Source organism: Dasypus novemcinctus, chromosome 28 (assembly GCF_030445035.2).
Source record: "Dasypus novemcinctus isolate mDasNov1 chromosome 28, mDasNov1.1.hap2, whole genome shotgun sequence".
Taxonomy (NCBI): Eukaryota; Metazoa; Chordata; class Mammalia; order Cingulata; family Dasypodidae; genus Dasypus; species Dasypus novemcinctus.
This window is the reverse complement of record NC_080700.1, coordinates 41,155,130-41,178,064: the sequence shown is the minus strand read 5'-3', so window position 1 is coordinate 41,178,064 and position 22,935 is coordinate 41,155,130.

Below are 22,935 nucleotides of genomic sequence, written 5' to 3'. Positions count from 1 at the left end.
TACGGAGTGACTTTACTGCCAAGATGTGGGGGCATTTTCAATCCCCCCCCGGGGAGGCCGTGCTACCCTCCAGGGCTGCCCTTACTGGCCACTCGCCCCCAGAATTCCTTGCCCCTCTGCAGAAGGGCTGCTCAGTCTGAGCTAGTGCTGTTCTCAGCCTCGATTTCCTTCTCTGTAAATGGGAGGGAGGAGTGCCTGCCTCAGTGGGTTGATGTGAGAATGAAATGAAACGTCAATCGCTCGGTGTGGTTGTGGCGTGTAGAAAGTGCTGTGCACGTGTGAGCCGCTCGTACTGAGAGAAAGTGCAGGAGTCATGACCACGCAAAAATAATGTTGGCGTGCCGTACGCGTGTTGGATGCTTTAAAACACTTCCACAAGCATGTCCTCAAAAACGCTGAGCACAGATTGCTCATTGCCAGGCAGTGCGTCGCTGGCTGACCAGCCAGGGGTAGATGTGCCATCCCGGGTGGCAGTAGGTCTGGGACAGCCCCTCTCAGCTCTTTTCTTCCATCAGAACCATGCCCCAGACATTTGTCCATTGTCTTTTAATTTTTTGACTTAAAAAAAAAATGGTGGTAAAATATACACAGCATCAACATCGTTTTAACTACTTTAAGTGGCCAATTCAATGGCATTAAGCACACTGATAATCTTGTATAGTTTCCCAAACAGAAACTCCTTCCCATTAAGCAACAACCCCCTTCCCTCTCTCCTCCACGCCTGGTACCCCTATTCTGCCAAGAATTTGCTTCTTCCAAGTAATTCAAATAAGAGAAGTCACAGAATATGTGCTAGTTTGCGTCCGGCTTATTTCACTGAGCATCTGTCTTCAGGGTTCATCCAAAGTGTAGCAGGTCTCAGCACTTGGTTTCCTTTTCATGGCTGCGTACTATTCCATCGCCCGGCTGTACCACGTTCTGTGTGTTGCTTTATCTCTGGATGGGCGCCTGGGCTGCTTCCCCCTTTCGGCTGCCGTGAACGATGCTGTGCAGAACATCTCTGCTTGTCCGACGTCTGCTGCTGGGTCAAGCTTATGCTCCTCGGGAGAGCTTCCCTCCCGCTTCCCACCCTATTGCGTTCGGCCCTCGGTGCTCCTCCGGGGTTCCGAGGAGGTTGACTGCCTTCCCAGGCCGTCCCAGTGTGGGCCATGGACTGTGGGCCTGGTCCCGGGCAAGCACCCAGGGGCCTATCCCAGTCAGCCGGCCCCCTCCTGGACACGCTCATCTGGGACGCCAGGAAGGGGAGTGAGGGCAGCTGGGAGCAGAGATGGATTTTTAAAAAAATTTATATTGTAATTTTTATTTATTTTTGTTCTAAAATCTCTATGTTTTTTAAATATTACATTACAAAAATATAGAGATTCCCATATATCCCCCACCCCCCTCATCCCATGCCTCCCACATCGGCAACCTCTTTCATCATCGAGGCACATTCATTGCATTTGGTGAATACACTTCGGAGCACTGCTGCACCCCATGGATAATAGTTTGCATTGTGGTTTATACTCTTCCCGAGTCCATTCAGTGGGTTATGGCAGGATATATAATGTCCAGCATCTGTCACTGCAATATCATTTAGGACAACTCCAAGTCCTGAAAATGCCCTCATGTCTTATCTCTTCTTTCCTCTCCCTGCCCTCAGCAATTGCCTTGGCCACTTTCTCCACATCAGTGCTATAGTTTCTTCTATTATTAGTCACAATAGTTCCATAGTAGAATACCAGTAAGTCCACTCTAGTCCATACTCTATTCCTCCAGCCTGTGGACCCTGGGATGGTGATGTCCACTCCACCTCTAGATCGAGAGGGGGCTTAGATCCCACATGGCTGATGGATGCGATTCTCCTGCTTGCAGTTTGTAGGCTCTTTTGGCTCCCTGGTGTGTGGCTGACCTTCTTCACCTCCCTGTTAGCTGGCCGGGCTAAGTCTAATGCGGAAGGCAGAGTCTAACATGAACTGGCTGGGAGTGGGCGCAGGGGCTAGACGTCCCTGGGGGGCCACACCTCCGCTGGCAGGGGCTGACGCAGCCCTAGCTCCGCGCTCGGGGCTCCGGGAGGAGACGTCTGGGCTGTAGTAAGCCTGTCTCTCCTCTGCCTCTGTTTACCCAAAGCCCCTTCCTGGCTCCAGGGCCGTGTCCTCTAGTTGATCATTTCGCTTGCAGCATATTTAGTGGCGAAAGCCAACTCTTTGTGGAAGTGAAGCTCAGCTTCTCAGTTTCCAGATGGAATCTGGATTTTGGCATCTCTGGAGCCCCCCTACATTCCTCTGCCAGCAACCGGGAGCAGGGGTCTGCTTTGGGTCCCCCCGCTCGCTGCCCCTTCCTGCTGGGAGGTGCCGGCTGCTCCTCTGCAGGTGGAGGTGATGACACACGAGTTGTCGGGGGACCCTAGTTCATGCCTCTTGGGGACCTGGCCTTCGCAGTAGAAGAACGACTACGAGAACGATCCTTTTAGCTCACAGTACGGGGAGGGCGCTCTCTCTCACGCCGTCTTACACAGTAAATGTGATTCTGGAAAGTATGTAGTTGAGATGGTGTCAATAACATCAGGCTTAAAGGAAGCTAGGTCGGCTGCTCACCAGCTGATTCAGACGCCAGCCTGCGCACGGGGACGTCGCGAGGCCCTTTCCAGGACAATGAGAGGACTTATTTTCCAGTATCCTAGGAACCAGGAGCAGCTCTGCCAGCAGGAAGTGTGACTGCGCCACGTGAGTGCAATGCGAAACCGCCCGCGTGCAAGGCTCAGGAGGGTCAGGCTGGCCAGCGGGGCGTGACTGGTGCTGCCGCGTGTTTTTTAAGTACTTGTTTGGTACATGTCTATTTGCGTTGTAGTCAACTCTTTCTCAGGAGCAGGTAAGTGGCACAAGCATCAGACGTTTAAGAAAAACATACAGGAGACAAAATTAAAACAGTTAAAATTATACTTGCTCTCATGTAAGTGTTTTTCTTTGCATTAGGAATTCTGCTGTTGGTAATTATTCCCGCCCCCCCCCCCCCCCCGTTTTAATGGCCAAACATTTTTGTCCAATTTATGAACAGTTTGTATGCCACCTTGTTTTGGAAATTTCTGCTTTAAGAGATTTCACTGCAGATACTCTCTCTGTAAACTGAAGAATAATTTTGTCCTGCAAATGATAAACTTTGTTTTTCCATTGTTCATTTTACATGTGTACACACACACATACATATATGCATGCATACACACATGCATGCATACACACGTACATATATACACATGCACGCACAACTACACATGCACACATACATACACAGACAAACATGCATATGCACATACATATACGTGTATACATATACACACATACACACATACATATACACACTTAACATCCTCTCTCCCTTAATTCATAACAGCAGAGAGGACAGGCCCTTATAAAGTAACTTCTGACCCTGAAGATACAGTTCAAATTATTTGGTTATAGTAGAATACCAGTTGAAGAGAAGTTTTATAATAGGTATGATGTGTGTCCCAGAAAAATGCTAACTACCTAAATTAGCATTACCTGGGGTATTTTATGAAACCATCTCACTCCCAAGACATGCCTCAGGCAGGCTGAATCCGAACCTTTGGGAATGGGCCCAGGAACCAGCATTTTAAGAAAGTATTCCACGTGATTCTTACACACATCGAAGTTTGAAAACTGCTGGTGTAATATTTGAGAAAGCAGACTCTGAAATCAAATTCTGCCTCTGCCATATAGCAGGCCTGCATCAGATCACTTAATCCTTTGCTTTCTTTTCTGTAAAAAGGGAATTTAAGTGTTTCAACCTCATGGCATTGTTGTGAGGATTCAATGACGTAAGGTAGGAAAATCACATGTGAAAATGAGGTATGCTCAACTGAACAACAAAAAGACGCAACCCAATTACAAAATGGTCAAAAGAAGTCCATAAGCCTATGAAAAGATGCTTAACATCATTAGCCACTAAGGAAATGCAAATCAAAACCACCATTTCCTACCCACTAGGGTGTCTATTATTTGAAAAATGGAAAATAATGGGTGTTGGGGAAGATATTGGGAAATAGGAACATTCATTCATATTGGAGGGAATGAAAAATGAGGCAGCTGCTATAGAAAATAGTTTGGTGGTTCCTCAAAAAGTTAAGTATAGAATTATCCTCCGACTCGGTAGTGCCACTTCTAGGTGTGTACCCAAAAGGACGGAAAGCAGGGACTTGAACAGTTATTTGCACACAGATGTTCATAGTGGTGTTATTTACTGTTGGCAAAAGATGGAAGCAACAGAGTAAAATATTTTCTTAATACTTAAGGAGTTACTTAAAACTCAAAGAGTTAGATATTTGGGTAGCTAATGATGGTAGACTTTGGTGATTTCTCTCTCTCCCTCTCTCCCTCTTTTTTCTTTCTTCTCTCCCTCCCTCCCTTCCTGACTTTCTCACTTCCTTCTTAACAAATTTACACACACACACACACACATACACACCAGCTCAAATGACACAATTTTTACAGGAAAGAATAAACTCCTCCCACCCCCCACCCTAAAATCTCCCCTAGGTACTATTTCTAGTATTTGCTATTTTATTGTTATAAATGGATCATATATTTTCCGGCTCTTTAAAAGCCTTTTATCCTTGATTCTAAATATTCTGTTCATCTTCAAGAGCAAGATGAATGCTTGCCATAGCTACCACCTCTTCTTGCTTGATGTGATTTTTACATTTACTTTCCCTCAAAAACCACATCATTTTCTGCCATTTCCCATAAGGCGTTTGAGCTGGTAACTATATTTTGCCACCAGATATATGTCCTGATAAAGGATTACTGAAAATAGAAATGAAGAATGGGCAAGCATTTTCTTTTACCTCTCAAATTCTTTTAGACCTGTTGTCTCTAAACTTCTTTGATTCTGTGCTTCTGTCTATTAAAAAGAATACTGTGAGCACACAATGTATTAGTGTGTATATAGTCTGTATATGTTTATATATGTTATACTTATGTACTATTTTAATAATACACTTTACGTATCATGAAACATGCACAAAAATAAGAATTAAATGGGATGAGAAATATGAAAGAAATTATATTTTAAAATAAATGTATTTTCTATTATTTATTAATGAACTAAAGCTTTTTTGCTTTCTTTAAAATATATCCAAATCCACAGTATCCTTGGGATAAAGTTCCTTGGCCTCAGAGGAGCCTGATTTACACCTGGCTCTAATTTAAATGAAGATATTCTGTACTCTGAGCTGGTACTGTAATGAGATGAGACTTTGGGGGCACTTGGGAGAGAAGGAGCATATTTTATATGTGGGAGGGACAGAAGTCATTGGGGGACAGAAGGTGGAACATGGCAGATGGCCTTCAAGGTGGCTCACAGTGGACCTTGCCCCCCACACCACATCAGCGTTGGTTTGTGTGACCAGTAGAGTGTGGTGGCAGTGATGGTGTGTAGCTTCTGAGACCAAGCCATAAAGACGTTGCTCCTCTTGCCTTGCCTCCTTGGATACTTTGTGTAGGGGAAGCCATGTTGTGAGGAGACGCAAGTAGCCTAACGGAGAGGTCCACACGGCGAGGCACTGAGACCTCTTGCCAACAGCAGCACCAGCTTGCCAGCCACGTGAGCAAGCCGTCTTGGAAGTCGATCCCCCAGTCCATCAAACTTTCAGATGCCTGAGACCCTGGCCATCGTCTTAAATGCATTCTCACGTGAGACCCTAAGCCAGCATCACCCAGCTAAGCTGCACCCCAATTTTTGACCCATAGAAACCATGTGAGATACTAAATCATTATTAAAGTCTTAAGCCACTAAGTTTTGGGGGTAATTTGTTACACAGCAATGGATAACTAATACAGATTTGAATATTTTTGTGGACTGCTTTTCAGATATGATTTAATTCCTCATTGTTTTTGCCTTTTATGTAATTGGCAAAATGCTCGCACTAGGAGTTGAAGGATCAGTGTTGCCATTTTTTTGCTATTCTCTTGTGCTTGCATTATTGGTAGTGTCTTCAATCTCTTTTATCCACTTGCCCACCCTGAGTGGGTTACACATAAGTGAATGGGAGTGAGGACCTTCTGTCAATCCTGCTGCACCATGGGAAACCCCTTCTTCTCTCAGTGTTCTTCCCATCCTATATGTGATCAGTTATTCCCTGACACGAGATTGAGTGTCAGTCTACAGATGAAATGTTAATAGATTAATTTCTTCTTGGCTTTTTTGGGAACCATCAAAAAGAACCATGTAGTTTTTTTTTTTTTTAGAATCATAAACAAAACTTCTAATAGTTTCCTTCCACACTCAAGGTCCACCCTGGATACGTGTACTTTGGAGAGCATTGCTTAAGAACAGGAATTGGCAAACTGGTGCCTGCTCTTGTTTTTATAAAGGAAGTTTTATTAGAACACAGCAACACTCTTTTGTTTACATATTATCGTTGGCTGCTTTTGCAATGGCAGAGTTGATGAGCTGCGACAGAGGTAACTATAGCAAAGACTGAAATGTTTACTATCCGGCCCCTTACAGAAAAAGGTGATGGCGCCTTGCTTTAGAACATGGATGGAGCTCAAAGGGTCCCGGATGTGTAGTCCAGAGTACACTCTTGGTTCATTTGTTCCTTTCTTCAGGGACGATATGAAGTATAAAAGCCACCCATAGGCTTCTGAGAGAATCTATTTTTCCATCTGCCCCTGGCGCTGTAACTCTGACTGACATTTTGGACCTGGCATTGGGTCTCCCAAATAGACTGTATCCTAGAACCCACTTATAACTTTAATTTAAGGGAACAAACAGATGTCTGACAATGCAAATAATTTTGTGTATCTGCAGAGTCTTATATACCATGGCAGATGGGGTTATGGGTTGAACTGTGTCCCTGAAAAAGATACGTTGGGGAGTAGATGTGGCTCAGGGTTGAGTGCCTGCTTCCCGTGTTCAAGGTCCTGGGTTCAATCACTGATACCTCCTTAAAAAAAAGGCTTATAAAAAAAAGAAAGAAGAAATGTTGCAGTCCTAACCCTAGTACCTATGAACTTATGGATGGAATGTGTCCTTCCCTGGAAATAGGCTCGTTGTGTAGGGACTTAGTTATGTTAAAAGGAAGCCATACTGGAGTCGGGCGAGTCCTTTATCCGCAAGACTGGAACCCTTAAAAGAAGAGGATATTTGCCCACAGAAGCACAGAGAAAAGATGGCCATCTAACAATAGAGCCAGAAGCCAGCACATGGCCTGGGACAGATTCTTGCCTACAGACATCACAGGAAAAGTGGCCCTTCTGGCCCTCTGATTTTGGACTTGTAGCTTCCAGAAGTGTGTGACAATATGTTTCTGTTGTTTTAAGCCATCCTGATGATGATACTAAATTACAGCACCCCTAAGAAACCAAGATGATGGGGAACACCATTAGCCTTTCTTTCTACCCTTTGCCTATCCCAAAAAATAACCCCAAAGCTTTCCTTTCCTTTATTTATCTGAGCCTTCAAACTTGCTGCTGCTCCTCCTTGGATGGCTCTTCTCCCATATCTGCTCTTGGTTGGTGACTTCTCATCCAAATTCACCTTAAATGCCACCTCTTTAGAGAGGCCTTTTCCAAACACCCAATCTAAGGTGACTCCACGGACACACCCATTACTCTCTACCTCATTGTCCTATGTTATTTTTTCAGTATGCTGATCAATATCTGATATTACTGTATTTCTGTTTATTGTCTTCTGGACTACAAACTACAGAATTCAAGTTCCAGAAAAGAAAGGAGCTTGTCTCTATTATTCATAATTGCTTCTCTAGGGCTTAGATCCCAAAACCTGAATATCTGAGAATGAACTGTAGGGCTGCCTAATATTATATTGTATCTGGCTGCAGAATGGGTATCGCATCATGTGGCATAAAGCATGCAGTTGGCTTAGGAAAAGTCCAGGCTGAACAGCATGTCTTATTTTTCCCTTGCTCTGGTTCTAGCAGCAAGATCAACTTGACCCGTGTTTAATTCATCCATTGACTTTCTTGAAAATGGTACTGACCCTGTTCCTATATATTTCCCCGAAAGCTACCTACCTTTTCCTCTCTTGCTTGCATTATGGTTTCTAGAACACCTTTTGTATCTTAGGTAAGGATATTTGCTGTACGTCCCCTCCGATTATTCTCTTATCCTTACCTCTTGGAGAACAAAGTGTTCTATTTGCTGTCTCCACTGACCAATCCATGATGATTGAGGATTTTCTGCATTGTCATCTATCTTTGAATGTGCTTTCATCTTCAGCAGGGATTGTTTCTAGGAGACACAGGTTTCTGAATGTGCTCATATCTAGATAGTACTGTTTCACATTTGCCATGCTGAGGCCCCAAGGATTTCAGTGGTTCTGTATCAGTTTTTGTGCTAATTTCCCAGGTGCAGGTTCTCTCACTATATGGGTAGTGCAGATTTGAACACAAAGCGCTGACTTCCTATGGATAACTCCTTTTCTACCTTTTGCTCTAAGCCGGTGGCATGCTTCCTTGCTGAGTCCCTAAACCAAAGCACTGACGTTTTAAATTCTAGTGGCACAGACCAGGCACAGCTCCCTGGCTCCCAGTTAGATACGGGAGCTCAGGTTCCGCTCATTAAAAGTCTGGTCTCCTGCTCTCTGTGGGTGTTAGAACTCATGCCCCCAGTCTATTATTTACAATACCCTGTCATCCGTTTGGCTCCAGCTCCCACCCTTCTCTTTTTCTTTCAATTGTTCTTTCCTTTTGACAGCTAGAGATTTTGTTTCCTTGCTTTTGAGTTTGACTCTGCTTAAGAAATGGTTATATTTTATTCAGCATTTTCTTGTGTGCGCATGTCCTTTTAGATCCCCTTGGCTTGCAGAACCACTAGATATTTATTTACTCATTCAATATTTTTGAGCATTTATGACTTGTATAATGATAAGGCTAGAATGACTAGATAAAATATCTTCTGACTCCTGAAACTAGGGAGAATGCTTATTCATAATATACAAAATGGCAAGATATCAAGGTTGCTGTTGATTAGGCTGATGGAATCCATTTTTGGCTTGGGCTGCAAATGGAAAGTTCTGTCGAAGCTCCAGAATTGGTCCTTCCCAGGTTGACCCATGAGGAGATCTTGGGAGCAGAGCACAAAGATGGCGGACTGGAAACCTGAGCACCAACGTTTCCCAGCAGGTTGGCGTGCCGAAGACGGGAGGGACAGGAGCAATGCTGGGATGATAAGGAATAGCAGGCAGGCATTTTCGTGACGTGAACTGAAGCACAGCCTAGGCTGTGTAGAGGTGGCCTTAGTAATCAGTATTTAAATACACACACAGCAAGCACATCAGCAAAGACCAAGAATTTTCTGCAAGCCGGAGTAAGAGCAACAAGACAAGTGTCTACTGCCACAAAATTTGTCATGGGAAAAGAACTGAGCTAACGACCCAGAGTTTAACTTGATTTTTAATTTTAATTTATTTTATTTTTTAAGAGGTACCGGGGATTGAACCCAGGACTTGATACGTGGGAAGCAGGTGCTCAACCACTTGAGCTACACCCGCTCCCCTACTTAGCAGAATTTAGAAAACAAGGGAAAGGGAAGTGCAGACCACATTAGAAGAGCTCCAATTGTTGTTGCTGTTGCCATCATCATCATCATCATCTATATTTGGTTAAAAGTTTTCAACCGCTCCTCTGCGGGGAGTGATTAGTTTATATCAGAGTGCCATCGCAAGTCATTTCTAGATTATTATATGTAATATTGCCAAAATTAACTGTACAGTAAAACATCCATGGTTCTTATTTTAGGTTTGCTTTATTCATTCACAATTTATATTCTTGCAGTCTTTGTAAAGTTCTGAATTAAAGAATACTTCCATGTATTGTCATGGGTAGATATTTGAACCAAGAGGGTCTCACCCAATTGTGGGACAGTGTTGTGTGACTCAGACTGCACGAAACCCAAAGTAAACCTTGTACAGAACATTGTTCAACAAACTCACTTTCATCTAATTATTAATAATTAGTATATAATAACCATTATATAATAATTACTCACACAGCAACCCAGTGAGTTTGGTATCATCATTACCCCCAGTTTTTTTTTTTTTTAATAAAACTGAAGCTTAGTGATTTGAAGTAACTGCCCAAGATCACACAGCCAGTGAATGGAGGCCAGGGTTGGTTATAGAAGGATGAATAGTGTGTTATTTTCCTGAGTTTTTATCATGGATGGGTGTTGAATTTTGTCAAATGCTTTTTTTTTTTTGCATTGATTGGTGTGATCTTATGGTTCTTCTTCTTTAGCCTATTAATACGGTGGTTTTCATTGACTGATATTCACATATTAAACCAGCCTTCTTTTCTGAAATAAACCCCACTTGCTCATGGTATATGATTCATTTTATATATTGCTGCGTTCTATTTGCTAATATTTTGTTGAGGATTTTTGCATCTGTGTTCTTGAGGGATACTTGCCTTGTAGTTTTCTGTTTCTGTACTGTCTTTATCCAGCTTTGCGACCAGGATAATAATAGTTTCATGAAATGAATTGGGAAGTGTTCCTTCTTCTCTTTTTTGTCAGATATTGTATAAAATTGGGATTAAGTTTTAAAATGTTTTGTAGAATTCTCCAGTGAAGTCATGTGACCTTGAGAGTTCTTGGTTGGGTGTTTTAAAATTATGAATTCAATGTCCTTAATAGTTATGAGGATATTCAAATTATCTATTTAATATTGGGTGAGTTGTGGGAATTTGTGTTCTTTGAAGAATTGATCCATTTTATCTATGTTGTCAAAACAAGTGTGAAAAATTGTATTCCTTTATTATTTTTTTAAAGCCTTTTAGTTTTTCATTTGTTTCAAGTATGGTCATAATTGCTCATGGAAGCATTTTTTATCTTGGATGCTTTAAAATTTTTGTCAGATAACTCTAACACCTTTGTCATGTCAGTGTTAGCTTCTATTGATTGTCTTTTTTTGTTCCATTTGAGGTGTCTTGTCTTTTGGCATGACAGGTGATTTTCGTTTGAAATTTGGACATTTTCCTATCCTACTACGATTCTTGATCTCATTTACATCGTCTGTTTTGGACTTTGTTTGCCACTACTCTGGCCTGGGAAGACAGGGTACCATGCTAGGACTGCCAGGTGGAGGTAGAAGCTCAGCCTTCCTATTTGTCACTGTTCATTTGAAGAGGTGGGGGGGCGCTCATTACTGTGGCTGGGGTGGGAGCTCTGGCTCTCCCCAGCCCTGCAGCGTGGGTGGGTGGAGTCCTTATTGGGTCTTCACTGACGTCACCCTGGCGGGGATGTTGGGGTGTCACATTACATCCTTGCAGAGGCGGAGGTCTGGGCTCCCATTCTCCTTTGGTGCGGTGGTGGGGCAGGGTTTAACCGAGCCATTTGGTTGGGGTAGCGTGGCTCTTGTTTCAGTTTCCATCTTGCTAGGCTCCCCTTTCCTGGTTCTTGGCTAGAAAGAACAGGGGTTTGTTGGGCCCTTTGTTCTGTGCCCATTGGTGCCTCAGGGTTGCTGGCTTCACTTCCAAGTCTGAGATATATGAGGCCACGAGAAAACGCAGGGAGCTCACGTTGCGTCATTCTTCAGGTCCCCAGGTCCCTAGCCAGTCATCCCTCTTTCAGTCTTCTTATATTTAAATTTTATATAATTTCCAGGGCTTTTAGTTGTACTTAGTGAGGGGAATGGAGGAAAGGACATTGACTTCATTAATCTTCCCACTGGATTTTGAAAAAAGATTAAACGTGTGTCATTTTTTCCCTGATTATTAAAATACGACAGGCTTGTTGAGATCCCGGTAATACAGAAAGGATGGCATTGAAAGTAAAAACTGAGCTGGGTAAGCTTGTGAGGACTGGTGAGGGAAGGAAAAAAAGTCTAGGCGTATAGGGGCTTGGCAAAGCTTCTTTTCAGTTTCGCTACAAGTTTAGACATTTCTGCCCACGTTTTTCTCTGTAATGTGTTTTTTCCAGTTTTTTAAAAAGGAGGTGAATACAGAGGGACTTTCCTTTATGAGAACCTGATACCTGCAGATTTGGATGAACAAAATGAATAAGTCAGGAGGTGGTTCTGAATTTCACTTCTCAGGAACTCAAGCGTAGAAAGTCAACGTGGAATAATTTTACTTGATAACCACATCGGGATTCTCGGGCCTAAGTGTAATTCTTGTACATAATACAGTGAACCCTTGTTTAGAGGTTGCTTTGCTCTCCGTTCACAGTACATACGACTGTTGATCGAAACCTGCCCCACACGTACTCCCTGATCAATGACTTGAACTAACCTGTGAGGCAAGAATTATTCTTGGATTCTGACGCCAGGGCCAGATTGGGTTCCACTGACTTATTTGTCACTGAGATGTCCCGCTCTGGATGTGCACAGCAGCCTGTCCTGGTGCCTTCCACATCGGCGTCATCAGGCCGGGCGTCGCTGTAATGGCACGCTCACGTCACTCGACACGGGTCCGAAGGCGTTCTCCCTAAAAGACCCCCGCTTCCCGAGGGAGCCCCCGCCATCGGACACCATTTCTCCCGTGCCTCGGTTCCAGCAGACATTTCCTCATCTAGTTTCCTCTCCCTGCAAGAAAGAACGACAACCCACACCAGGGATTGCAATCGTTACCGTATTGTCAAGTGGTTCTCGGAGAGCCAGAAGGTTAGGGTTAGGGTTAGAGCGGGAAACGTCCCTGCCTGTCTGGAAAGCACAACCCAGCCTAGCATTTCACGTCTGTTTTTGACAAAAGCTGGCCTTTTTCTCTCCCTTCCTGGGCCTCCAGCCCCCCCACCAACCAGCACCGTCTTTTCCCCCCAGCATCGATTGCTAACTTCCCCTGACACCACATCACAACCCATTAGCACTGAAAACTGACAAGCCCCGCTGCAGCAGCAAAATGGCAAGTTGGAAAGGAAATCTCGAAAGCGCACGCGAGCCCCGAAAGCAGCCTCCCTGCCCCCACAGCACTTGAGTGAAGGTCAAGAGAGTCAGCACATTTCCACCCAGGCTCCAAGGTCCCCGGGAAATTACACGGAGCAGGGCTCGATTTTGACTTTCCCTTTCAGAGGCCTAGGAAAACAGAATTGGCTAAAGCGCTTTTGCTGATGATGCTAATATCCTTTATGTCTCTTTTCAGACATTGCAGGCCTTTGTGGCTTAGCAGGACCCCGATTCTCGAAGGCCGTACTTTAAACCCTGGCAGTTTCTAAAGTTATGAGTTTTTCTTCTTTTTTTTTTTCCTGGCAGAGTTATGTGGCGTCTGCGTCCTAGAGTTACGGTAATGGTAATGGGGAACCTTCCTTGTGATTGTGTAGTTGACTGCCCGCGGGGAAAAGTGACAACTCCAGGTTTCCAATAGCCCTCGTATTTGCAGAGAGAGAAGTTCAAGCCAGGGCAGCCAACTTGTCAAAAATCGTAAGTGCTGAGACACAGGTTGAGCGTAACTTTGGTGAGAAGGCCGGATGGAAGTTTTGTACGGGCAAAGCTGGGGAGATGTGGAACTGAACAAATAGTGGCCGTTACCCATCTGGGGGAAACGCTGAACTGCAAATGGTCATTCAGTGGAGAAGGGATAAGCATGAAGAGCAGAATAAGCCACCGCACTGTCCAGGGGGAGGGCGGAGAGGTGTGCTGAAGAGCTGTGTGCTGGGAGCAATTATGCTTTGCTCAGGGACGGGCGCTGCAGGCAGTTTCGTGCCATCTTGCAGGACGGGGGCTTTGGAAGGGAAGCAGAAACAGGTTCTGAATTAGAGTTCTCCAGAGAAATAGAAGAGACAGTATATATATCCTATAATAACTCTCTTAATAGATAGATATAGAGTTATTATAGGAATTGGCTATGGGGATTGGTAAATCTGAATTCTTTTTTTTTTTTAAAGATTATTTTATTTATTTCTCTCCCCTTCACCCCCACCCCGCCCCAGTTGTCTGTTCTCTGTGTCTATTTGCTGCATGTTCTTCTTTGTCTGCTGCTGTTGTCGTCAGCAGCACGGGAATCTGTGTTTTTTCTGTTGCGTCATCTTGCTGTGTCAGCTCTCCGTGTGGGCGGCGCCATTCCTGGGCAGGCTGCACTTTCTTTCGCACTGCGTAGCTCTCCTTTAGGGGCGTGCTCCTTGTGCGTGGGGCTCCCCTACGTGGGGGACACCCCTGAGTGACTTGGCACTCCTTGTGTGCATCAGCACTGTGCGTGGGCCAGCTCCACACGGTCAAGGAGGCCTGGGGTTTGAACCGCGGACCTCCTGTGTGGTAGACGGACGCCCTATCCATTGGGCCAAGTCTGCTTCCTTTTAGGGCAGCCCACAAGCTGAAAACTCCAATGAAGGCGACACTGAATTTTCCAAGAGAAGCTGGCTGGCTGAAGTAGAGATAGAAATTCTTTTTAACATCTGAACTCCTCAGTTCTGGCTTTGGGACCTCCAAATGATTGGGTGATGAAAGCCCTTCATTACTTCAGTCAGTCTTCTTTGATGGTTGTAGATGCAATCAGCCATCGAGACTGTTAACTGCCTGATGATGTAAGTCCATCTACAAGAGATCCTCACAGTGTCCATCAGTTACTGCTTTCTTGACCAAATACCGGGACACAATGACAAGGTGACACACGAATTCACCATCACAGGTCCCTTAAATGAATTTTGTTTGTTTTTCACAAATCAATTTTATCAATACATATTAATAAACACACAATTCATCCAAAGTGTACAATCAGTGGTACTTGCTATAATCACATAGTTGTGCGTTCATCACTCCAATCGTTATTAGAGCATTTTCATTATTTCAATAATAATAATAATAAATGAAAACCAGACAAACAAAGAAAATTTCTCACCTCTCAATCTCTCTATGCTTCCCCCACTGTCCATAGCTGTGCTTCTGGCTATTCTATCTGAAGTGTATAATCAGTGGCTTTCAGTGTAATTGCCAGGTTGTACCTTCACCATCTCCAAAATTTTAGAACAATTTCATTACTCCAAAATGTAAGACTCCACACCCCTCAGCAGTCCTTCCTCAGACCTACATAATCACTAATCTCCTCTCACCTTTATAAATTGAAGGATATTTACATTTCATATAACTGGAATTACATACGGTGTAGTCCTCTGTGTCTGGTCTCCTTCGCTTAGTATAATGGGTTTTGAAAGTGAGCTCTTAGGCCCCCTCCCCATCACATCGGTGTGTGCTTGGGGGGTTACTCAGTGCCCCTTCCCCTCTGATTATTTTTAGGGTCTTACCCAGCTGCTGCTGTGTTTCTTGCCAGTGCCCAGCCCCTAGGAGAGCCTGCTGACCCTATGTGCTGGGGCCGGAACCCACCCACTGGCCCCAGCATCCATGCAGCTGGTGAGCCTGGGACCCCTCCCTGGGACCCCTCCCTGGCTCCCACCAGCCCTCCACACTCTCTCCCTTTGACGAAGGCTCCTGCCTGCTCTGGAGGAGAGCCTGGTCCCACGGGTAAAGCCAAGCGCTCCCAGCTTCGGGCCTTGTGGACTCAGCTCCCTTCTGGACCTTCCTTTGTTTCCCAGGGCAGAGGCCTAGACAAAGGAATGCAACAAATTCCAGCCTCCTCTGGTGGGACCTTCAAGCTACAGAAACCAGGCCTGACTCCAATGTGCAGCAACGCTAGGTAATTGCCTGCCTCCCTCCTGGTCTAGCCTCCAGCCCTCTGCACTTTGAAGTCACGGCTTTGGCAGCCAAGTGACCTGGCCCTGCTCTGTTTTTGGTGCTCAGATGTCAGCCTCGTTCAGACCCAGCCTCTGCAGCCTCCTCTACCTTTCTACCTTTGGTACCACCTGCACGCTTACCTGAGGTCCCTTGATGACCTGTTCTCCCATTCAAGTAGCTCTTTGAGCTTGGGCTTGGTTGGAGGCAGGTATGTATCTTTGACTCTAAAGAGCTTCCTGAATTGGGCCCATTTTTGGACTCTTGACCCCGTGTGCTAGCCATCCCTTGACTTTGGTTCATGCCCTGACCCCAACCCTTTGCCCATCCTGAGCATGACTAGTCCAGACCTTCCTCGTTGTAGCCCACCCAGTATGCTCTCGCTTCCCTCTTCGGGAACTTGTTCTTGTGTGTCACCGGGTTAAGCTACCTTCTAATGGTGACCGGTGGTGCCCGATTGTCTGATCCCCCTCCCCTGCGCGGGAGGAGTGGGAGGGGTGAATGAGCCACGTCTAGGGTTGTGGTGTGAGCGGACAGAGGGCAGGGGTCAGAAGTTTGGGGTTCAGCCAGAAGGACGGGTCCAAGTCGTGAAAGCAAGCAGAGCCTGACTGTGTGCTGGGCACAGAGGATATCATCCAAGGATATTCTGAGCACTGGGGAAGATGGGAATGAGATGCGAACTGGGAAAGAATTTGTCCATGGAAGGTGGTCTAGGAGATCCAGGTGGGGAGACGGAGCCTGTGGCTCTTTTTTTTTTTTTTTGGTCTTTATTTATTTTTTTAATGTTACATTAAAATAATATGAGGTCCCCATATACCCCCACCCCCGTCACCCCACTCCTCCCCCCATAACAACAACCTCCTCCATCATCATGAGACATTCATTGCACTTGGTGAATACATCTGTGGCTCTTAGTTCACAAGCATCTAGCCCCTGTTTTTGTGACTGATATTGGCCCATCATCAAAAAGCATTTACTAAGTACCCTCTGGCTGCCAGTTTCTGAGTCCTGACAAGGTTAGAGAGTTTGGAGAAGAGTCCTGGAACAGAGATTGGGGTGTGGTGGAAGGTACATCACGTGGCCTGTGAATTTCTAAGGCCCGCTAATGAAAAATTGCATGTTCTTATTTTTAAAAAGGATAGAGCGCTCCTCTTGGGACTTATATACCATAATGATGATAAAATTCAGAGGGAGACAACAATGATTGAGTGCTTATTATTGTGAGGCCAAGCTACTCTCTCTCTCTTTCTCTGCCCTTCCCTCCCTCCCTTCCTTCTTCCCTCATCTGACTTAGTCCTGACAAAAATCATAGGAAGCAGGATTGTAATTATTAATCTATTTAACAGATGCGACAACTAAGGTTTTAAGAAGTTAACTTACAGACATTTCACACCCAGTTCCTTCCATGATTCCAGACAGATTTTTTCCTATTTAACTTCAGCATCTCAGCTAAGGTTTATTAATAAAAATTAAGATGACTAAACACCCTGCTCTTGCACTAAATCATGTCTGAGACATATGAGAATAACTTGAGGGAGAATTTGTAACTTGCACTGATGTGAAGAAATGTCTTAAGGAACACTTATTTAGGCTCTTTCACGAAAAGATTGAGAGAATCACACTAGGGTCTTTGTGCTGATTGTTCAGCTAAATGTTTTGGTAATGATGAAGAGATACATTTAAAATAGTGGTTGAAAAATCAGATCAAATTCTACTCTTTGGTACAGTTTTTTCCAGGTCTCTACTGAGGAAAAAAAGACGTATATTAAAAAGTCAGCCCAGTACGATGAATGTTGAATGTTTGTGTATTTTGGTGTGTATGAGAGCAGAAAGTAGCAGATTAGAGGAAAAAGGCAATTAAAAATGAAACTGTTTCAAATAATAAACCAACAAAACCTGGCCAAGTCTTGTCCCTAACTGTAAATTAATACAAGTCCTACACCTAAATTTGGCAACTGGGGGAAGGGGATGTTTTAGTATGCTACTTAAGCTGCTGGGAGCAATGTACCAGAAACGTGTCGGCTTTTACAGTGGGAATTTATTAGGTTAAAAGCATGCAGTTCTGAGGCTGTGAAAATACCCAAATCAAGGCATCATCAGAGAGGCCGTCTTGCCAGGGGTGGGCTGCTGGCCCCTGGGCTCCTGCCCCGTGGCAGGCACGATGGCGCTGGCCCCGCCTTCCCCGCCAGCTCACCTTCTCCCCCAGCTCAGCCCTGGGTCTTCAGGCACAGGGCAGGGTCCCTCGTCTCTCCCCTCTGCTCCGGGCCTCGTTGCTAATTCTGCTTCAGCCTGCTCCCATCTGTGGCTTTTCTTTCTCCCGGGTTCATTGGTTGCAACTTCTGGAAGCTTCTCTCTGCCGCTGTGGCTTTTTGGTCCTCCATTTGTAAAGGAATCCCATAAGAGGATTAAGACAAACCCTGGGACCCACAACCCAATCGAAGGCCCTTGACTGGAGTGATTCAGTCAAAAGGTCCCACCCGCAACAGGCTTGCGCACAGGGACGCGTTAACTTCAAGGTCAGGACCTTCTGTCCGGCTTCAGCTGTCACAGGGGCAGCTCTGTCATTACCAGAGATGGGTTGGGCTTATATAGCAGGACTTCTCTGCTTACCTGGATGAGCGCCATGAACTTCTAAAAAACATTATGTTGCCAGGTATTTTCTTTTTTTTTCTCTTTATTATTTTTTTAAATGTTACTTTCAAAAAATATAAGAGGTCTCATATACCCCCCACCCCTCTTACCCCACTCCTCCCACATCAACAACCTCTTTCATCATCGTGGCACATTCATTGCATTTGGTGAATACATTCTGGAGCACTGCTGCACCGCATGGATAGTGGTTTACACTGTAGTTTACACTCTCCCCCAGTCCACCCAGTGGGCCATGGCAGGACATACAACGTCCAGCATCTGTCCCTGCAGTACCACCCAGGACAACTCCAAGTCCTGAAAATGCCCCCACATCATATCTCTTCTTCCCTCTCCCCACCCTCAGCAGCTACAGTGGCCACTTTCTCCACATCAGTGCTACAATTTCTTCCATTACTAATCACAATAGCTCTATAGTAGAATACCAGTAAGTCCACTCTAATCCATATATATATATATATATATAAAAGATTCATTTATTTATTTATTTATTTCTCTCCCCTCCTCCCCCACCCTGGTTGTCTGTTCTCTGTGTCTATTTGCTGCATCTTCTTTGTCCACTTCTGTTGTTGTCAGCAGCATGGGAATCTGTGTTTCTTTTTGTTGCATCATCTTGTTGTGTCAGCTTTCCGTGTGTACAGCGCCATTTCTGGGCAGGCTGCACTTTCTTTTCGCGCTGGGCGGCTCTCCTTACAGGGCGCACTCCTTATGCATGGGGCTCCCCTACGCGGGGGACACCCCTGCATGGCATGGCACTCCTTGCGCGCATCAGCACTGCGCATGGGCCAGCTCCACACGGGTCAAGGAGGCCCGGGGTTTGAAGTGTGGACCTCCCATGTGGTAGATGGACGCCCTAACCACTGGGCCAAGTCCGCCACCAGTCTAATCCATATTTTGTTCCTCCATCCTGTGGACCCTGGGATGGTGATGTCCACTCCACCTCTAAATCGAGAGGGGGCTTAGATTCCACATGGATGCTGGATGCAATTCTCCTGCTTGCAGTTGTAGGCTCTCTTGGCTCCCTGGTGTGGTGGTTGACCTTCTTCACCTCCCTGTTAGCTGAGTGGGGTAAGTCCAATAAACCAGAGGGTAGGAGTTGCAAGTCCGCAGAGGCTTAGGGCCCGGCTGTCATAAATGTTCCTCCAATATGCATTATTTAGTGTACTTAGGTGTGGGCACTCATAAGAATACCAGCAAAATTCCTTTGGAACGTGTTGTTTTGGAATTTGGAAATACCAGGACAGCATAGGAGCTCTGGAGTGCATCTAATACCTCCAAGAAGAACTTGTCCTCAGAGATGCCAGTGCCACATCAGACATGGAGCAATGAGGAGTAGAAGTTTTGGTAAGCGCAGGAGTCAATCCAGAAAAGGAGCTGCCCTGGTCACCTTTCTCATTTCCCTTCTTCACCAGCAGCCTACCTTACACCTGGAAAGCCGCTGTGGTGTATGCACCCCAGAAAATCACGTTCTTAAACCCAGTCCTCTCCTGGGGGTGTGAGCTGTGAGGAGGACCTTGTGGTGGGGCTCCTTCAGGTAAGCTGTGGCCCGCCTCACTCAGGATGGGACTCAGTCCTATTACTGGTGGGCAGCAGATGTAGCTCAAGTGGTTGAGCGCCTGCTTCCCATATATGAGGCCCTGGGTTCAATCCCCAGTACCTCTTAAAAAATAAGGAGGAAAACGAAACACACACTTTGCTTTGGGAAGCGGATGTGGCTCAACTGATAGAGTGTCCGTCTACCATATGGGAGGTTCAGGGTTCAAACCCAGGGCCTCCTGACCCGTGTGGTGAGCTGGCCCATGTGCAGTGATGATGCGTGCAAGGAGTGCCCTGCCACGCAGGGGTGTCCCCCATGTAGGGGAGCCCCACGTGCAAGGAGTGCGCCCCGTAAGGAGAGCTGCCCAGAGAGAAAAAAGCGCAGCCTGCCCAGGAATGGCGCCGCACACACGGAGAGCTGACGCAGCAAGATGATGCAACAAAAAGAGACACAGATTCCCAGTGCTGCTGACAAGAATACAAGCGGGCACAGAAGAACACACAGAGAATGGACACAGAGAGCAGACAACTGGCGGGGGCAGGGGGAGAGAAAAAAAAATCCTATTACTGGAGTCCTTTATAAATGGAAGGAAATTTAGACAAAGAGAGAGGAGGCCATGGAAGCAAGAAGCCGAAAGCAGCAAACCCAGAGCAGAAGGCGGAGCCCAGCGGACGCGCCACGTGCCTTGCCACGTGGCAGAGGAGCCTGGGATCACCCGCAGCCCATCTTTGGAAGAAAGCATTGCCTTGACTTGGACATTTTCTTGGCCTAAACTGTAAGCAAATAAATTCCCATTGCTTAAGCCTGTTTCATGGTATCTGCTCTCAGCAGCCTAGGAAAAGAAAACAGTCGCCATAAAACGATACAGTGTAGCCAGCGGACCTGCTGGGCAGTGTCCACAGCTGGGTGCTGAGTCTGGCTTCCCCCCCAGCTGGGCCCTCAGGTCTGGTTTATCCTGCAAGCTCATCTTCCCTTGCGCAGTGCCAGGTGGTTTCTCGTTGTGCTTTAAAACACTTCCACGCCCTGGGCAGGTTTGCACACTGTGTTCAGTATGGCAATGGGAGTGCGTCTTGTTATGTTCCTCGTGTTAACTCTAATAACTTTTTTTAAAAAGATTTATTTTCTTTATTTCTCCCCCCATTGTCTGCTCTCTGTGTCCATTTGCTGTGTGTTCTTCTGTGTCTGCTTGTCTTCTCATTAGGTGGCTCCGGGAGCCCATCCTGGGACCTTCTGGAGTGGGAGAGAGGCGGTCACTCTCTTGTGCCACCTCAGCTCCCTGTTCTGCTACGGCTTCTTGTTTTCTCTCCTCCGTGTCTCTTGTTGCGTCATCTTGCTGCACCAGCTCTCAGCGTTGGCCAGCACTCCCGCACGGGGCAGCTTTCCTGCACGGGGCGACAGTCCCACAGAGGGGAGCCCTCCTGTGGGGGCGGCATTCCTGCGTGGGCTGGCTCTCCTACATGGGCTGGCACTCCGCGTGGGCCAGCTCGCCACGTGGGCCAGCTCACCCTCACCAGGAGGCCCTGGGCATCGAACCCTGGACCTCCTATATGGTAGGCGGGAGCCCAGTTGGTTGAGCCACATCCGCTTCCCTACGCCCTAAGAACTTGGAAGTGCTCGGGCTTTTCTGCTGGGACCTTGGGCCCACCTCCCAGCGCCCTCCTCGGCCCGGGACCTGGCTGGTTGGCTCCACACCCACCCCCACGTCTCGCACGAGCTCCCCTGCCTCCAGGTTATCAAACGCTCCCGTTGTTAGTAGCACGAGAAGGGGCAGGGATTGGCTTTGCTAGGTTGCTTGATGCATGTGATGACATGCTGAAGGAGCCCTGCGAGGGGGCTGCCCTTGTCAAGTGCGAGAGGTCGAGTTCCTTGTGCAAGGACACACTCAACGGCAGCGCCGGGATTCGAACCCAGGGCCACCTCCCGTGCCCTTACACACGGCTGTCACCTCTGTCACCGTTCCAAACCGAAAGCCTTTCTCGCCGGTCTCCATCTCCTCACAGCTCTGCGTAGTGTCTGCCTGTCCCTGAGATCCATGATTCACCCCAGTGACGTCCCTCAAGACTTCAGCCTTTCAGTTTCCATAAACACTCTTTAAGGCCCGTTGCTTTGTCACGGAGAGAAGGAAGCGGTGACACCTTAGGTCCAGCACTTGGCGTTTGTCTTTAGCTCATTGTAAGATCCATCTTCGGTTTGATTCATGGTTTGTGAGAGGAAATGACAGCCGGGAAAATTTTCTAATGGGCATAACAACTGCAATTTTGAATGGAATTCAAAACAAGATTGCACGTGACCAAAGGTTAGAAACACAGATGCCGATTTTGAAGTTTACAGATCAGGAATCACCTACACCTGTGGTGAATTACGTATCTATCAATTATATGTGAGCGTATATATTGTCCACATGTTTGTAATTCGGTCACTCCTGTTTATACACGTCTTCTCTACTCCCTTGCCTGTAAATTGCCTGAAGATGGAATCCAGTCAGAATGGACTGATTTTGGACCCGAAGTGCAGTAACGATGCTGTTTGAGCCTGGAGAGGGGAGACATCCCTTATAAAAGAGGTATCCCCGTGGAGGCTCGTTTATATCATTACTGTGCATAAGCAGGCATTTGTGTGTGATTGTATGAAATAACTGTTTCTGCAAAGTTGTAAGTAAATACAATCTTATTTAAAATGCACTGGAAGGAAAGACAAATGGCTCATTAACATACGAAAAATGTTCAAACTTCTAAGTATCAGAGAAATGTAAATTAAAAGAGCACTGAGACCGTCTATCAAATTGGCAAGTTTAAAAAATTATTATGCTCAGCGTCTGAGAGGATGAATATTTGCACTCGTGTTTGGAGGGTGTTTTTGATGTATATATGTACATATATGTATGTATATAAAATGTTCATGCCCTTTGTCCCAGTAATCCTACTTCCAGGACTTTTTTCCTAAGGAAATATTGAACATGTTCTGATAATATAATGTTATGTATAGTAGGTCCAAATTAAAGATAATGCAATGTCTATAATAGGGGACTAAGGAGATTATTGTATCATTTTATATATCTTTCTATATTTTATTATATATTTTATACATGTTATGTATACATATAGATATATATTTAAAGACATGGGAAATGTCCAAAA